Raw genomic sequence first — 9,266 nt, 5'->3', positions numbered from 1 at the left:
AGGACTTCAGTGACCTATCAGGAGGCGGCCCTGAAGGAATATGTGGCAATTGTCCCTAGTCCTTGGACGAGTGGCCACAGGTTCAGACCAGCTGCATAGCAGGTCTCCTCCCCCAGGCTGGAGTTTCAGGCCCAAAGAGGGTTCTGAAATGCTCACAAAATGTGTGCAGACACCATCGTGGTTTTCAAGGTTTATTTTGGAGAGCTGGTGGGAAAATACCCTCTCCTCTCACTCCCCTGTGAAGTACAGCAGGACCCCTGTGCACATGGAGAAATGTGGACCTCGGCTCCACAGCTGGTTGTGGTGACTTTTCACAGATGTTTCTTCTATGTTGCCTATGGTTGCATGGGGTCAGAAAGCTGCTTAGTTTTCACCTGTCAATTCCTTGACTACAGTGGTCTTGATGATTTTCACATTACTGGCCACTCCAAAAAGGAGGGCAGCTATGAAGGCATACACGCGCCCAAAACCCACCCTCAAGTATACCACAGACATATCACTTTGCCTCACTGACCTCATTGTTCTTGGAGGGTCCGCTTCGAACTCCCTCCAGCACCTTTGTGGATGCACCGGGGGAGGGGTCCCAGCCTACATGGCAGTGGCAGTTCCTTTTACTGTTGCAAATTCCCCTGAGGGTTGCATTTGGAAGGGTAGCAGTCATAGTTTATGGCAGCCACAGAACCATTGCATACACTGTTGTCACAGAAATGCCCACCACCACAGGGGTACCAGGTCTCACATGACCAACATCAGTTGCATATGACCCAAGGTGTAAATCCACACCAAAACAAAAGGACCCCTGTATTACAGACTGATGGAATCCAACGTGTTCTTGCAACCTAGGCAGATGTGTGACATTAGTACACTGTGGCGTCCACACTGAATGTTGCGTCAGCACAACTCGATTGGCGTTTTTATCACTTGTACACTGTCCATCGGTCTCCCTTTTTTATGAGAGCAGCATATGGACCATTCACTGCACCTTCGCCAAAGATCTCCTTGCAGTGCACACGGTGTACAACTTCCATGATAGCAGTACCGTCTTCACTACCGGGGTTCCATCTTGCAGATAAACATCTTCAGGGCATGTGAAGTCCGCCCAAGGCAGTACTCTGGAAGGTCACATATGTTCTGGATTGGCCTGCAGAGTGTCCCCGGGGGGTGAGTAGGTGCAGTTTGTACAACACCTGCCTGTGTTACAAGCACTTCCAGGTGTAAAGCTGCAGTCACTTGTGCAGCAGGGGTTGCCCTGTAACACTGCTTGAAGGGGCCACAGCCCCTGCTCTCCATCATCCACCACAGAGTTTCCACACAGACCCATTGTCAGCTTCTATTTAAATACTGAAATCACTCTCGTAGCTGCAGTGCTTCCTGTCATGATTAACTACATTTGCTGCATGCACCATAAACAGTTACTGAAGGCATCTGTCATCAGAGGGACCTGTCCATGATGCAGGTGGCCCTTCTCTGGCAATAACATTCTTCCTCATCATAATATAAACCAAAACTTCTCGCATTAATTGGTATAAAACGGATAACAAAAAATAATGTCTTGACAGAACACCCATCATGAGGAGATTAGTGGGTTTGCATATACCATATTGACTGGTTCAAAACTATGATCTTTGGGCCCATGCTGAATCATAATTAAGGTTGTATGTGGCTTAATAACCATAAATGTTACGTAGTAATGTCATGATACAGACTCCCTGGCACTGTAGTTGAACATGTCGGCGGGGTCTCTCACAGTATAAATGATTAGGGGCTGATGTAGTACCTTATATCAATACCTTGGAGCATAGAGTCAATTAAACTACCTAGACTTACCAGGAATTTGGCACATTTTGACACATTTTTGTACTGCACATAAACTGAATAGGCACTTTAAACATCCTTTGAAATGTCCTTGTGCTTGAATACATCTTACTCTGATCCTGGAGTCTGCTCTGCATTCACTTGAGGAAAGGGATGTCTCTCTTCTTTGTACCTCGTGTATCGTGGGTCCTGTGGCATTGGTGTCTGCCACTTCTGTACATGTTCAAACCTTTGGGAATCCTTGGGGGTTGGATTTCAAAAGCCAGGTCGTCCAACTTCATCATACCTATAAGGCCCCCATAGCACGTGTCCACGGTGACTGTAGAGAAAGGAACCTCCTCCAGGTAGCCGAAGTAGTAACAGTCAAGAGGGACAAAAGGGTAGTCCACCTGCAAGGCTCCTGGTCATCCTGAGTCATATCACCAGATCGGGCCAAAACAGTTTCTTGCGCCGCATGTGGATGACATGTCTCTGGCCCCCAAAACTCAGGCGGTAGGAGAGCCACCCTGGTGTCTGAATACCTTTGCCATGATGCAGCTCCTTCCTTGGAATCACCACCTCGGAGGAGATTAGCGCCATGAGGGACGCCCTTGGAATCTGTGCTGGAGCCAGCACCGCCCAGAGCCCAAGGAGCAAGAGGGGCATCCTCAGGGTGACTGAACCCTCTGCCCACCTCTGTCTCCCACTCAGGGACAACTGTCAGTGGGAATGGAGAAAGGGAGGATCCTCAAAAAGCCAGGCCCCAAACATCTGCCAAGGCCACTTGCTACCAAGGAGATAGTGACAGAAAACCTACCCAGGGAGGGTCCGCTGAGAGGACTAGGTAACAGTGACAGGGTGTGGCAGAGGGTGGGGCTAAACATGAAGTCAACTGGGAAGTCACTGTGAGCTCAAACACAAACCTCCCTGAGGGAGACAGGAGGGCTGGTCTCAAGGGGGAGCTCAGGACACCAGGGGTGCTCAAGAATATCAGGAGATAAATATCAGTGTCCCTTAGAGGTGTTCAGGGGCACAAGGAACATCAGTATCACCAGGGAGCTCTCCAGACACTAGGAGGTGCTCAGGAGCAGCAGAGACATCAGTGTCACTAAATGGAGGGCCAGCTCAGAAGCTGGTTCCTAGAGTGATTGCAGAAGGGCTTCCTTTTGTGGTCAACGGCTTCTACCCCTCTTATTGCCTCCTGGGGCAATTTCTGCTTTCTTTAATATGTTTTGAATTTCTTACATTCTGTGCAGGCAAGAACATAGGAAGTAACTGTAGTTGCCTTCTCATCTGAGCCTTATTGTCAACCTATCACCATACAGTCTGCTTTTCCTGGCTGACAACACATGTTAGGAATTCTCACTGTGCCCTGACTGAGGTGGATTCTCCCACACTCCAGTGCAGAGATGAGGCAGCGATTCTGAATGTATGTGCTGAGTCACAGTCTGATCTTCACATAGTGCAGACCATCCCATGTTAGAATTGTCAGCTGCATCCATGCTTTCTGTCCTGTGAAAATCTGTCTTCTTTGGGGCCAGTGAGCCACTTGCCTCTACCCCACAAGGCTGGATTTTGATACTCAGGTTTCGATCCCTTCTGTCACTGCCATCAGTGTCCTGGATGGAGGAACACTGAACCTGGGAACAGACGCAGCTCTCTGTGCCCCTGACACAGAGGCAGGAAGCCAGCACAGAGGTGGAACCTCTGTCACAAGTCTGCTAGGAAGCATTTTGAGAAGGTTTCTAAACGTGGTCCTGGGGGATGAGACCTACAAGGGTCTTGACTTCACATGCAGAACCCACGTGGATCACGAGAACCATATGGATGTGGACGTGATCCCCTCCCACCCTGTTCACCCAGGATCCCCAGAAACCCGCCTCGTCATCAACCCATGTCCTCTACTATCCACTCACTCACTAAATCTGTCCTAGGCATGAAGCCCCATGGAGCTGGGTTTCCTCTCTCCTTTCCAGCCCTGGTACAGTTTGTCTTAAACACAAACACCCTCATCCCCTCATGTTCCTGTCCTATGTCAATACCTCCATGAGAACCAAGGGCCAGATACACTTAGGTGACCTGAAGTTCACATCGGCCACCATCTGAGTCCATGTTCAGTGCACACATGTGTTTCAGGTCACTCAGACTCAACTGCAGGGCTGGCTTGTGTCAGGTGGGGGACATAGTTGATTAGTGACCTCAAAGCACCTGCAAGAAATCACACATGTGCAGGGAGAATCTCCAGGCGGCCCCATGAGCTGAAGAGCATCGTGCTGGACAAGCCCATGAGCAGCTGTGGCCAGAAAGCAGTCAGAGAAAGGCTGGGTGTGCCTGTGGCCAGGGCTGGGAGTAATTCCTAATGGATATTTACCTTTGAGAAGTCACACTTTGTGGCCATGTCCTTCATGTCAGTGTCCAACCTCAGAGCTTTCCATAGCAGGAGGAAATGAAGAGGGGCCCTCAGCTCATGAAAATCACTCTACCTCCAACTCTGTAGCTCTGGTACAGGAGCCCAGCCGGGGATTCCCAGCTGTTGCCATTCTCTGCTCAGGACAGAACACAGGCCACTCACCATGGAGTTTGAGTTCAGCTGGGTTTTCCTTGTTGCTATTTTAAGAGGTAATTTATGAGGAATTAGAGACATGAGTATGTGAGTGGATATGACTGAGAGAAACAGGGGACAGTTGACAGTTTCCTAATCAACATCCTTTTGTTTGCAGGTATTCAGTGTGACGTGCAGCTGGTGGAGTCTGGGGTAGGTTGGTGCAGCATGGAGGATCTCTGAGACTCTTCTGCTTGGCCTCTGGATTCATCTTCATCAGATACTATATGAACTGGTCTGCCAGGCTTCCAGAAAGAACCTGGAGTGGATCTCATATGTTAATAGTAGTGGTAGTAGCATACGTTTTGCCAACTGTGTGAAGGGCCGATTAACCATCTCCAGAGACAAAGTGAAGAATGAGCTCTACGTGCAAATAAACAACCTGAGAGCCAAGGACAGGACCATGCATTACTGTGCAAGATACACTGATAGGAGAAGTCAGTGTGAGCCCAGACAGAAACCTCCTTTCAGGAAGTGCTGTGACCACCAGAGGGTACACTGCAACCCAGGGTTCATTCAGATAATACAGTGATGGATCTGGCAAATGATTTTTCTCCATCATGATCTTGGATGAAAAACAACTGCATGTGCCTTCATGTCAGAACATTTGTGACATCCATTACTCTAATAATAGAGATTTAATTGAGTCATCAGATCACTGTGAACATTTGCTTAGAAGGATGTTCTCTTGATGCAAGTTTCAACTGTGATAACACATGGTAATGACAAGATCAACATAGGGGATACATATGTAGGAACCAGACAAGGGGCTGGAATGAGTTTGTTGAATGAATTCTTTTAAAAAGATTTTATTCATTTACCTTTAGATGGAAAGGGAAGGAGAGATGGAGAGAAATATCAATGTGTGGTTGCCTCTTGTGTGTCCCCCAGTGGGGAAGTGGCCTGCAACCCAGGCATGTGCCCTGATTGGGAATCGAACCATGATCCCTTGGTTTGCAGGCCCATGCTCAATCCACTGAGATACACCAGCCAGGGCTACTAAATGAATTCTGATGGAAGTACCATATACTATGCCAACTCTATGAAGAGATTATTCACTGTCTCCAGAGACAACAGCAAGAACACACTGTACCCCCAAGAGTTGAGAACACAACCATGTTTGACTGCACAACAAGCATAGTGAAGGGACATCAACATGAACCAGTCTGAAACCTCCCTGAAGAGAAGCTGCGACGACCAGCAATTGCTCTTGGTCCCTGAACACAAGAACCATTCCAGAAGAATGTGCATTTGAGTGATTGAGCTGTTTTCCTCTGTGGGTTCCTCTTCTTGTAACAATTTCTTTCAGGGAACCTCTTGAGATTTCTGATTCTGTACACACCTTTGAAATCTCTGATTTAGAAAAGTCTGTTGTAAAGAAAGACCACAATCTCTCATGTCACTTTCAGACACTCTTGTTCCCAATGCCAATGAATCATCATACCTTCTGACCCATGTCAACTGAATCTAACCAGAAGTTATGCTGGATCCAACAGTGAAGGAAACTCAGAGACCAAGCCTGCCAGACACAGGACACATGCATACTGGACAGCAGGCACAGAAGGCATATGACCCCAACACGAGAGGAGAAAGACGTCCGGTAGTGATGGTCATTGACCTGGCATCATGGTCACAGCACCAACAGCAGATGACACCACACAGAGGCAGAGTGACCTACTGCAGCATGGTATGGATGTTCATTCTGAGGACAAACAGGCACACCAAGGGGACATGTAGCATTTATCCCTCACATAGTTGAAATCTCTGGGAGGGATAGGAAAGACAAGTCCTATCCCTTCAGCAAGTCATATGGGCCTTGACAGAGCCAGGAAAGGAGATGCACTCAGGGCTTGTGCATTTTTTGGAGGTGGTGGTGGAGGGGAAATTCATCCTACAGGGGCCTGTGTGGTTTCAATCTCCCAATGACATCTAAAGTAGAGACCCAGCATCTCTTATCAGATTTCCTGTGTGGGGCAGATAGGGAAGAGAATGGAAGAGTTTTCATTTGTAAGCAATGAAATGTAAAATAAAATAGAGTCTGTCTACAAATTTTACATAACAACTATAAAAAGTAAGCAAGAAAAAATAAGTGGTCACTATGTGGGGACATCTACCACTCCTATAGAAAATGGGAAGAACAATTATAAGTAATCAAATCGTGGTGATGGTGGTGGTGATGGCAGTGGAGGTGGTGATGACAACAGAATTGGATAGGGGTCTTTTCCCAACATTTTACATGGAAACTCTTCCCTATCCATGTTCATCTGCTCTCTGAAAGGCCTTGGGTCAACTTTCAGGTGGAGTCTTTATGATTTTAATCTCCCAGTGTCATATAAAGTGGAAGTACCTGATTTCTTTTCACATAAAGGATCATATTGTATGGACAACCACCATGCATACAGAAAATAATAAAAATGATTATAAGTAAGGACATGATAATGATCACAATAATGACAGTAATTATGATTATGATGATTAGTTAGAAGATGATGATGATGGTGATGCTGATGAAGGTGATGGTGAGGATGATGAAGGTGATGATGATGAAATGAAACAGGGCTATTTTTGCAATGAAATTATTGCTCCTCATACTGACACATTATGTTCAGGGCTCCACCAGTCAGGAGTGTCCTCACTTCCCTGTAAATTCTGAGAAATTTCATAAATGGAGCCCCAGTGGACTATTCAATTTGGGTGATTCATGGTGTGACCAGAGGAGTAAGGATTCAAAGATGTCCAAGTCCTAATCACCAGGGCCTGTGGCATTGTCACCCAATATAACAGAGACATTGTGAAAATATGAATGTGGGTAATGAGGAATTTTCCATGCACATGTTCCTTGTTTCTCTTGATTTCTACCTGCATTATCTTAAGTAGTTCAATTTCTGATAAACTCCTGTTTATAACTATTTAGGTATTCTCTAAAACATTTTAATCTGTATCATGTCTTGTATTTATTTCTGGATCCTCAATTAAAAAGTCTTTAAACACATAGGTTTAGTGATACTCTGTTCATGAAAATAAGCATATTTCTGAGTGTAACTCAAGCTAAATCTAGGATCCTCCCCTTACCTAGTTCCAAAGTCACTTCTAGGTTTGTGGGTAAACTTTCCAGCTTCTCTTCACTCCTGGTACCAAACCATGTCCTAGTCCCTGTGGCTGCTATAAGCAATGAATATGAACAATGGTAGCTGACCATTTTTACGGGAAGTATTTTGTAAAATCACCCAGTAAAAGACCCATTAAATAAAATAGTAATGAATTGACCTTTACTAAAATAAAATTAAATACTTGCCCTACCAACTCACCAAAAATTCTGTTAAGGGTATTAAGAGACAAGTGTAGACAGGAATAATATATTTGTAACTCATATGTATGATGGACAAAAGTTTTTATTACTCATTAAGAATGTTACATGCTCCCTGGCTGGTGTAGCTCAGTGGATTGAGCATGGGCCTTTGAATCAAAGAGTTGCTGGTTTGATTCTCAGTCAGGGCACATGCTTGGGTTGCAGGCCAGGTCCCCAATAGGGGACACATGAGAGGCAACCACACATTGATGTTTCTCTCTCACTCTTCTTCCTTCCTGTCCCCACTCTCTAAACATAAAAAAATAAAATATTTTTTAAAAAGATGTTACATGCTATGTGGAAGAAACCATGACCTCATGACCCCAGTGATCCTCCCCAGAAAGAGCAATGGGGGAGGCTGGGAGTAAGGGGTTCCTATCAGAGTTGAAGTTGCCTTTCCTGTGATCAAGTCTGTGATACTAATCCTCTTCATTTCCCTCCCTCTGAATGCTAACATCACTGGCAACACTAGACTGAGATGATGGGTGAATAAATTTGTTGCCGTAATCATTTTTACATTTTTTAAAGATTTTATTTATTTATCTTTAGAGGGGAAGTAAAGGAGAGAGGGAGTGAAACATCAGTGTGTAGTTGCCTCTTTGCATCCCCTGCTTGGAACTGGCCTGCAACCCAGGCATGTGCCCTGCCTGGGAATCAAACTGATCCTCTGCTTCACAGGCCCACCCTCAATACACTGAGCTACACCTGCCAGGGCTCATTTTTATATTTGAAGGTAATTATAGACATTCATACTTATGCTTTTCATTGACAATCTTTTTTTCCAGGTATAAATTTGAGTATTTCTGATGTGATTAACTTGGAGACTCTGCAATGGGCCCTGGATTTGCATAAAGAAAAGTTTCCATAGGGAGCTGTTGATACCACCACAAAACTTCCAACACCAAAAATCAAGAATGAAGTTCCATTTGTTTTTTTTTTCCTTTATGTCCCAAAATTTCAAGTATGTGTATGATAAACATCTCATGTGTCCTGTGTGTGTGTGTCTGTGTGTGTGTGTGATCAGCCTGGATATTCATACTAAGCTGTCCTGAGTATTTGGGAACTGCTCTGCCTGGTTTCAGGAGTTGTAACTACCCCCCCATGGCTAAGGATGAGTGAGCGACCTCCGGAATGTGAGCCACAAAGGAGACAAAGCTTGTCTCTGGCATCAAACACTGCTTCAGCTTACTCCCCTGCCTCCAAAGCATGGCCGGCTAGTCCATGACAGGTAAGATTCCTCACAGCGAGGGGCAACCTAAGCCAGACATGATCACTTGGGAGGCCATCATGGAAAAACTCGGGGGGCTGCGACAAAGAGGGAGCAATGGACCCTTGCCTCCCAGCTATACTGACATAGCTCGAGTCCCCATGTTCTCTAAGAGAAGCTCTTCCTGGCTCTAATCCACTTAAGCCTGAAAACCTATGATGGGGGAGGTGGTGCAGCTCCTTGCCTTGCTAGAGTGGAATCTGGGGTAAATGTGGCATAAGAAAGAATTCCTAAAAGTCCTGTGAAACCTGCTT

General features: G+C 45.8%; 1 pseudogene; it reads right to left on the bottom strand.

Annotated features, from left to right (window-relative positions):
- Positions 1-363: 363 nt before the first annotated feature.
- LOC128628467 (disintegrin and metalloproteinase domain-containing protein 21-like) lies at positions 364-2,737 on the bottom strand (annotated as a pseudogene).
- Between the last annotated feature and the right edge of the window lie 6,529 nt (positions 2,738-9,266).

This window comes from Artibeus jamaicensis, unplaced genomic scaffold (assembly GCF_021234435.1).
Source record: "Artibeus jamaicensis isolate MK-2021 breed Jamaican fruit bat unplaced genomic scaffold, CSHL_Jam_final contig_761, whole genome shotgun sequence".
Lineage (NCBI taxonomy): Eukaryota > Metazoa > Chordata > Mammalia > Chiroptera > Phyllostomidae > Artibeus > Artibeus jamaicensis.
Note: the sequence above shows the minus strand (reverse complement) of the source record. Positions and strands in the feature narration are given on the sequence as shown.